The sequence below is a fragment of the Canis lupus genome, chromosome 8 (genome assembly GCF_011100685.1).
Source record: "Canis lupus familiaris isolate Mischka breed German Shepherd chromosome 8, alternate assembly UU_Cfam_GSD_1.0, whole genome shotgun sequence".
Lineage (NCBI taxonomy): Eukaryota > Metazoa > Chordata > Mammalia > Carnivora > Canidae > Canis > Canis lupus.
In genome coordinates, this window is record NC_049229.1 from 54,146,911 (window position 1) to 54,156,666 (window position 9,756).

The window sequence follows — 9,756 nt, forward strand, 5'->3', positions numbered from 1 at the left end:
CTTCCTGTGGTGTGTGTGTTCAGATTCTAATTCCCTTTTCTTATAGGGATATCAACCATATGAGATTACGGCCCACCCTTATGAGTAATTTTAATTTACTTATCTTGTTAAAGACACTATCTCCAAATATAGTCACATGCTGGGGTGCTGGGATGTATTAGTCAGCGTTCTCTGGAAAAACAGAACCAATAAGACACACACACACATAAAATATATAATATATAATGTAAGGATATAAGTGTATGTATAGATACATGTGTATACATATCTGGATACATACTTATATAATGTCCTATATATATTAATTATAATACAATTATATAATAAAGTATATTATTTATATATATATGATAATTTATATATACAGAAGGAGATTTATTATAAGGAATCCGCTCATGCAATTATGGAGGCTGAGAAATCCTAGGATCTGCCCCCTGGAAGCTGGATATCCAGGAAAGGCAGGAGTATAATTATAATCTGAGACCAAAGGTCTGAGAACTAGGGGAATTCAAGGGGTAAATCTACCAAGGTAGAACACTGATGTTGCATCTCAAGCAGGCAGTCAGGAGGAGAATTTCTTCCTTCTTCCACCGTTTGTTGTGTTCAGGCTCTCAGCAGATTGGATTGGATGCCCATCCACACTGGGTGGGCCATATACTTTGCTGAGTCATTCAAATGCCATTCTTGTCCTGAAACAACCAAACAGAAACATCCATGAATAATGCTTAATCTGGGCATCCTGTGGCCCTGTCAAGTTGATACATAAAATGAGCCATCATGTGGGAGTGAGGACTTCAACATACAAATTTGGGGGTAACTCAATTCAGCCCGTAGCAATTATCAAAGTCAGAGACCATGAGAAAAGAAGTGAACTCAGCATATGTTGTGGACCGCAGCTCATTTGTGTGGCCTCCAGCACACCCTTTTTTCCCCATCTTATCTCTTGTCTTTCTGCCTGTCTGCCCTGCAGACGTCAAGTTTTAATATCAGATGCAATGACAGAGTATCTAATCAACTCCCACAATTGTGTAAGATCAGATCTCTGTAACAAATACGGATAATATATATCAATGCCCACATTTGAAATTTGCTTCTCTGATTGGGCCCTGACTGATAGAGCAGGGCAGAGGCGGAACCACAGGGAGAAGAGCCTGAGTGGTGGGGAGGATCAAGGGACTTCCCAATGTAGATCCACCCTTCCCTGCCACCTCCTATGTTCTTTCTAGAGCATGGGTGGAAACTTCACAGTGCACCAGGGTAGGGAATTAGAGGGGTCAAAGATTTTTTTTTTTTTTTAAAGAGGGAAAGAGAGAGGGAGTACAAGAGCAGGGGAAGGGGCAGAGGGAGAGGGAGATAATCTCAGCACAGAGCCCAATGTGGGGCTTGATTTCACAACTCCGAGGTCATGACCTGAGCAGAAATCAAGAGTTGAACACTTAACTGACTAAGCCACCCAGGCACCCCCCCCCCTCTTTTTAGGAGGGAGATAGTCTTTTTTTTAAAGTATTAATTGATGCACTATTTTTTCACCTGCCAAGAATAGCTGTTATTCTTCATTTGGTAGCTAAAGGAAAGAGCATCCATGGCTCTGGGAACAATTTATAGGGTGAGACAAGGATGCCAAGTTCATGATTTCTATCACTCTAATGCTAGGCAGGATGGATTTTGATGTGGCACAGAGAAAAAATTTTTTTTTCCTATTCCAGGAACAAGAAGGAAGAGAGGGGTAAAAGGATCACCTATCTGCAGCAGCAGAGCGGGTGCATGGCCATAAGAAGAGGAGGAAGAGTGTTCTCCATTACCCTCTCCTTCCTCTCCCTACGCCTGGGAGTTGTGGTGTTTATGTGCACCTGTCTGGGAATGGGCTGCTGCAGTCATAAGGAATGTCCAGGACAAGATAAAAAAATTCCTTCCTTGAACTGGAAGGTTTGAAATAAAGATATTTCGTGCTTATTTTCTGCCTGGGCCTTTTGAGATATTGTCTTAGTCTGTCTGAGGTGCTTTAACAAAATACCATAACCGGGAAGACTCATCAACAGGAATTTATGATTTCTCACAGTTCTGGAGGCTGGCACTGAGATTAGCATACCTACACAGTTGGGTTCTGGTGAAGGCCCTCTTCTGGGTTGCAGCCTGCAGACTTCTCATTGTATCCACACACGGCAGAGCACGGAGAGGGAGAAAGCTCTCTGGGGACTCTCAGGGGGCGCCAGTCCCCTTTATGAGGGCTCCATTTTCCTGAGCTTGTCCAAACCTAATCACCTTCTAAAGGCCCCACCTCCTAATGTCATCACATAGGTGGGGGAGTATTTTACATATGGATTCTGGGAGGTCACAAACCCCATAGATTCTCCTTCTATCCCTAGGCATAGAGAAACTGTGAAAATGAGGACATGGCATGTGTCCTCACAGAAGGATCCAGAGTGTGGCTTGGGGTGTGGAGAGGATCTGAATGTTCTTATGTTCCCAAGAAGAGAGAAAGTGGAACCTGAGAACCAGCAGGCTGGTTGCCGGGAACAGAGACAGTAGACAGCCATAAAACATGCAGCTGAAGTCTCACAGAATCTTCTGTGTCACTGGGCCAACCAGTGAGCCAGGTTGGCAGGGGGAATTCAGAGCCAGTGCTTGGACTGAGAGAACAATGCAGGAGATCAGGGACCAGGAATGCCTCCCCACCTCCCCTGGATGCCACTTTGTGATGTCTAATTCCTCTGAATGTAAGATGTCCCCTGGTGGTATTGGTGGTGAGGGGGATGGACGGAGGTGAATAGGTCTGGGATTGGTTCAGTTTCAAGGCGGAGGTGACAAAATCAAAACCAAAACAACCAGAAACATTTGCTTTATTATTTTTTTATTTTATTTTTATTTATTTATTTTTATTCAATTTGCCAACATATAGCATAACACCCAGTGCTCATCCCATCAAGTGCCCCCCTCAGTGCCCGTCACACAGTCACCCCCACCGCCCTGCGCCCATCTCCCTTTCCACCACCCCTTCTTCCTTTCCCAGAGTTAGGGGTCTCTCATGTTCTGTCTCCCTTTCTGATATTTCCCACTTATTTTTTCTCCTTTCCCCTTTTTTCCCTTCCACTATTTTTTATATTCCCCAAATGAATGAGACCATATAATGTTTGTCCTTCTCCGATTGACTTACATTTGCTTTATTAGATTGAAGGCAACTTAACCCCTAATAGATGAAATTAAATTGCCTGCTATTAGCGAAAGGGCTGGCTCAGAATTCAGAGATTAAAGTGAGTTGTATTGCAGTTGACTCGGGGCTGTGACGATGGACGTGCACATCTGGTATGTCCTCAGTCGGCCTGATGAGCCTTAGCATGACCTGGATGAAGACAAAAGCCTGGTTCTTCTGTTGCCTGCTGCTTTCCAGGGGGCCGGATCTCAGACGCATCCTTCCAGGTCTGCGGCCCAAACTGCGGACTCTCGAGGGCCTCCTGCGCCCCCTTCTGGTCATTGCTTGACACGGCCCCCGGCTCTGGGTGGGAGGGAGGAAGCTCCTTAAGCTCCTTCTCTCAGTCCTATTAAGTCATGATGTCTCATGGGGAACATGGCCTGAGGTTCCCAAGCTTTTGGATGGGCTCTTGGTGACATACACCTGACTGTCTCCTGAAATGTCTGTCCATGACATCAGGATGGCTGAGGCACGATGAATCAGTGCCTGCTGTACCCCAACAGGTGTCTCCTAGGGCAGTCTGAGCTCTGGGATGATTGTATCACAGGACCACCTTCTCCTTCTCTATGGTGAGTGTCTTCTTAGCCTCTCCTTTCGTGCTGGGAGGCCTCATCTGAGGCCATTTTTTCTTGACAGATTCTATCACAATAAAAAAATACATAAACCTTTCTTCTTAGAATAGTTTTAGATTTACAGAAAATTTGCAAAGATAGCAGTGTTCCCCTATATTCCATACCCAGTTACCCCTATTAATACCATCTTACATTCCTTTTTTAAAAAAAAATATTTTATTTTATTTTTTTAAAGGTTGTATATATTTATTCATGAGAGACACAGAGAGAAAGAGAGGCAGAGACACAGGCAGAGGGAGAAGCAGTCTCCATTCAGGGAGCCTGACATGGGACTCGATCTCCAGGATCGCACCCTGAGCCAAAGGCAGGCGCTAAACCTCTGAGCCACCCAGGGATCCCCAAAAGATTTTTTTTATTTATTTGAGAGAGAAGGTGAGAGAGAGAGAGAGAGAGAGAGAGCACAGGTAGGGGAGGTTGGAGGGCAGAGGGAGAGGGAGAAATAGACTCCCTGTTGAGCAGGGAGCCTGACACAGGCTCGATCCCAGGATCCTGGGATCATGACCTGAGCTTGAAGGCAGACACCCAGCTGACTGAGCCACCCAGGTGCCCCAACATCTTACATTTTGAGGAGACATTTGTCACAGCAGATGGGCCAGTATTGATATACTTTTATCAACTAAAGTCCATGCTTTATTCAGCTTTCCTTAGTTTTTACCTAATGTCCTTTTCTGTTCCAGGATCCCACTCAGGGTACCACATTACATTTAAGCATGTCTCCTTAGGTACCTGTGGCCTGTGCCAGCTTTTCAAGTCTTCCTTCCTTGTTTTTGATGAGATTGACGATTTTGAGGGATACTGGTAGGGTATTTTGTTGAATGTCCCTCAGTTGGGAATTGACTAGACTGAAGTGATGGGTTTTGTGAGGAAGACCACAGAGTGGAAGGGCCCTCTCCATCATGTCATACTAAGGGTACCTGTGACCCATATGACTCATCACTGTTGGTATTGACCTTGATCACTTGGCTGAGGCAGTGTTCATCAGGTTTCTGCAGTAAAGTTATCTTTTTCCCCCTTTCCATGATGTGCTCTTAGGAAGGAAATTACCATACACAGACCTGTTCCATCACCTTTGAATCTCAGATGGAGTCCATGTCTCCAGCAGTTGCTGTGTTTTTCAGAGCTATTCCATAGCAATTGATTATTTGTGGTATGAGGCACATTGAAAAGTAGAAAATATTAATCGAAAATGCTTTATGAACTTCATGGCAATTCAAATTGTTATAGCCTCAGCAGAGTAGCTTCCCCAAACTGGAATTAAAAAACCATCCAAGAATTTCAATGACTCAAGAAAAATCACATAATTTGGCACTACTGTCAGTAGAACAGAAAGTTTGTGGGAAATCTGATTAAACAACATAATTAGAGATATTGCTGAAATTAAGGCAAGAAAAAATAAATATTTGAAACTACTGTGTAATTTGTAAATTACATATGTCTTTATGTCTCATCCAGACTTGACCGCAACACAACACCCAGGCATGTGCAATAATGATTAAATTCAGCTCTCTGATATTTGCCCACTTGCAGTTATGATTGTAGCTTTGCATATTTTTTTTGTGAAGATGTATTTGATGGGAGGATAGAACATATTTTGCTTAATTAATAATACTTTTAGTTTGCTAGAGACATGATTTACAGGCCTCCATTTGTACTCATGCCCTGAGCCCTGAAATGCTAGGGGCAGGCCTGGCAGGTGCGTCCGTTGGTGTCTCAGTGGAGGGACACGAGCATGACACCCAGCATCACCAGTGGAAAACTTCCTCCTTTGCTACTTTGGTATCTTTTTTGATTCTGTAATTTTTTAATACACCTAGAGAGTTGGAAGAGGGTGTCGTGAGTTATAGCTGATGGGGTAGAAGTAGAGGGGACAACCTGGACCTGCAACAAGGCATCTGAAGCAGAGCAGGGTGGGGGCCGTCTTGTGGGAATGAGCCCTTTGCCTGAGGGATCTGATATGATCTCAAGGGAGAGAGTGTCAGAATTGAGTTAAACTATAGAACACTCAGCTGGGGTCAAAGTATTTCTTCCGTGGACACCCCCCCACCCCTCGGCCATCCAAGTCAGAAGTGCAGTGAGTATGGTAGTGAGAGTAGTGGAGAGTAGTGTAACTTACTTGGTTATACTCCATGGCACTTACCCCAGTTTGTACTTAACTTTTCATTTATATATTATCTGTCTAACATTTGTTTTCGTTGTTAAGGTTTGAGGGGGATAATAAATCTCACCTTCTTCCTTCCCCAGGTTCAGGGTCAATTAAGAAATATGACACAGGAGTCAGACACACTGAGAAAACATTGGCATTATTACTGGTAAGAAAACTACTCCGACAACTTTGCTCGTTGCTGATGTTTATGACTCATTCAAAGGGAGATGCCTTAGTTTTTGCAAGTTTGACTTGCCTACACATACATAGGTATTGTCAGTAGGGGGGCTGCCCAGCATGCTCTCACGCTTGCTCTTTCTCAGAATGTTGGGCTCGGGGTGATGGAGATGGATATTTAGGGAGAAAATCACCCAACATTCCAGAGTCCTGAGCCTGTAGGCACCCTAGAATCTCTGGCTTAAAAGGGAGACCCAACTTTTCACTCCTTTTCAGAGGATACTTTGAGACAGTGAGATTGTGTAAGGTTGCTCAGGGGCCAGGAATTTGGAGAGATAAAAAGGGAGTGGAGAAGAAAGAAATCGAGATAACTCAGGATATTCAGACCCAGTAGAAACTTTATGTATTCATTGAAAGTAGATAAAGCAAGCCACGTGAATGCTTATACTGAGATTGCAGACTGGGAAATGTTAGTCTTTGCTGGGTCCAGCAGGTGGCCAGGTGGAGGTGAGCCTGCCAGCTGTATTAGTGGAAGGTAATTTAGAAGGACGAGTTGTGGGAAGATGTGAGAGGGCTTGCCTGACATATAGAGAAAAGGCAGAGGAAGAAAACTGCTGTTACCTCTAACGGTGAGGCTCAGGATCCTGCAGCACCCGGAAGGGCTGCTGTTGGAAGAACAAAGCAAGTTTGTTGTACTCAAATAGAGGTTGAGTAAAATGTCATTGCTTGAAGGAATGTAAACAAAACCTGCCAGTTAGATCTGAGAAGAGCATTTCCTGTGTTTGAAGCTAAAGAAACAATGGTTCAAGTTCAAGGTTATATTCGGTTTTAAGTGAACGCTCTGTAGGGTTGACTTCAGAAGGGCATCTTTACACACCACCAAAATGACCCAAATAAGGCAAGTAGTAAGAAGCTCACAGCTGCGCAAGAAGACATTCTGTCTATGCTGGGCATCCCAGCCATTCCGAATTTACTGACTTTGTTTTACTTTAGAACCCAGCTTTTACTAGGACTATAGTAGGAGTGTAATAAATCCAACCTTTGGGACAGAGTGACCTTTAACAATGTAGGTCAAGCAAATTAGCTGTCTTATGCCATTTTGCGGGCAGGTAGTTGGGAAGGTGGAACTGCATTTGCAAATCCGCAGCTTCCAAAGCCATTGATTTCAAAGACTAAGGGGTTACCTAGGATGGCCATTTACTTTGCCTTTTTTTTAAAAAGGAAATTTAGGGCCAGATTGGCCCTTTGATATAATCTAATCCTGTCCTTTCATTTTAGAAAAGGTAACAGATCCATAGAGGTCGGAGTCTGTTAAAGATTGCAACATGTAGCTAGCTGTCGATCAGGATTCCAGTAACTGGAAGGTGTGCTCTGATAAGACCAGAAAATGGGGAATCTATGTTTGTGGGTATATGTGACAAGCTGGTCAGCAGGGTCTCTTGAGGCTGCCTTCAAATCCCTCAACACACTTGTCCTCATGCAGAGGACTGTGGGAATCTCTGGTTCCCCTGGACAGCCACGGGGATGACTTGGAAGAGCCCCGAGGACCAACAGGGAGTCCCCCGTGAATGGCTTCCTGCATGATTGCGCTTCCCACCACCACGGCTTGGTCTCTGGCTGCTGCAGTGGCCTGTGAGCTCGGAGGACAACAGAGGCTTTTGTGCTATTTTCTTTCCTTAGCAATTTCTCAGAAACAGAGCTTATACACAGGCTAGTGACACGTGGGGATCTGAGGATCCAGCTTGGAGACTCAGACACCAGATGTGAGAAGGGGAAGGTCAGTGTATCCTGCATCAACTAAGTGTGCAAGACTAACCTCCACAGATGTCAACGAACTGATAGCTGAAGGGAGAATATAAAGCAATGATGTCAGCTTTCCCTCCATTTCAAACCCAACCCCAAAGCTATATTAAGCTAGCGCACACAGCATTATTCAACAGATCTTTGTTGATTGAATGAATACATTTGCAGTAACAAAGAGAAGATTGAGATTTCAGAACACGGTGGGGTATGTTTAACATTGATTCCCTGATCTCGGAGAAAAGAAAACAGAAAGGCAATTTTCATCTAATTTCAATCAGAATATTCTGGAGATGAAAGGGATCTTAGTGATTATTTGGTTTCTTTTGTTGTTTTACAAATAGGAATTTAATGACTTGCATTTCTCGCTGTCTGAACCATGGTTCAATAACATATACTCAAGTATTTTCATTTTTGGATTGAATGTAATATATATTGGATAGATACCCAAACTAGTTTTCCCTCAAAGTTCCCATTCCCTGCTCATGTTTCCTGAATGTTTGGTTGTGGAGTGGTTCATTAAGTTGGGAAACAGGTGGTAGCTTTGAGGTCTTAATCCTTTCATCCTAAATCTTGCCATCCTAAGTGGGCCCCTCGACAGTTACAAAAACTGCTGGAGGTTCTGATTTATAAATACTGACAATGTTGTTGCCAGGGCTGTTTGGATGAGTGCAATTAAAATATACAGCTCCAACTACCCTCCTTTGTCATCTTCTTTTTCTAGAACTATTACCTACTACTAACTCTTAGGTAATTTAGATAATCTACAATGTCAATAATCAAGACTCGTGCTCCAAAACACCACACAGTGAACAGATGCAGGATGGCAGTGTAGTTTCAGCTCTTAGAGAAGTGAAGGGAAAGGGAGCGAAGTGGCCGCAAGGCTTTAGGCACATCATTCAGACTGTGGAAACCTCGCTGCAGCCTGAACCATCTGGCACACAGTAGGTTCTTAATAAATGTTAAGTGCTGAATGCATAAATCTGTAAAGAGAGGATGCTTTTAAATAATGAGCTAAAAACTGTATTGGAACAAGTCTTAACTTTCTTTGCCCTGGTTGAGCACAATCAAATGACATGTGTGCATGGTATGCACTCAACCCATGATACATATTGTTGCAAAGCTACGACTGCTACTTCTGTCATTCGTCCATTTGAACAAACATTTAGTGAGTATCCATTACCTGTAAGACACGAGAGATAGAACTTTGAACAAATTAGGATTGATAAGAATCATAGAGGAAAGCATACGGGCTTTGGAATCGGACATACCTGGGTCTGGATGTGCTCTTACCTACATGGGCATACTAACTTCTCTGAGCCTCACTTTTCTCACCTGTCATGTGGGGATATTAGTAGTCTTTTTGAAAGCTGGGTGGTTATGGTAGATTAAATACAATAAATAATATCTGTGACATTTATAAAGTCACAAAAGGTGGTCAGTACACATATATTTCTAGCAGTACTAGCAGTGTAGGAAAATCTTTCGCAGGATTGTTTCAGATGCTATGGCATTTTCCCACGAGAGGGCGGCATAACCACATGATTTGGAACCTGCCTTTCTCCCTACACAGATGGCTCTCAGCGCTCAACGCCCATGTTACTCTCACGTTGTGAGTCTAACGCAACACTTAAAGGCCTCAATAGCTTAGTATAATATTTTAAAAGTGGCAGGTTCTAACCTCCAGGCTTCTGTTCAACTGGATATTGATAGGAATGATCAATTAAGTATTCTACATTCCAGATGTTGAGAATATTTTTGCAATTAGGACTCAGTTGGATCTGAATTTTTGAGTTTTAAAAATTAGGCCAAGT

The 9,756-nt window shown here is 43.3% G+C and overlaps 1 long non-coding RNA gene across 1 annotated transcript in view; it reads left to right on the plus strand.

Moving 5' to 3' along the window:
- Positions 1-1,953, plus strand: part of LOC102153790 — a 16,507-nt gene extending 14,554 nt beyond the window's left edge. Inside the window, exon 3 of the long non-coding RNA XR_005362907.1 lies at positions 1,707-1,953. This is a non-coding gene — a long non-coding RNA (uncharacterized LOC102153790). The remainder of the gene's footprint in view (positions 1-1,706) is intronic.
- Positions 1,954-9,756: the final 7,803 nt, after the last annotated feature.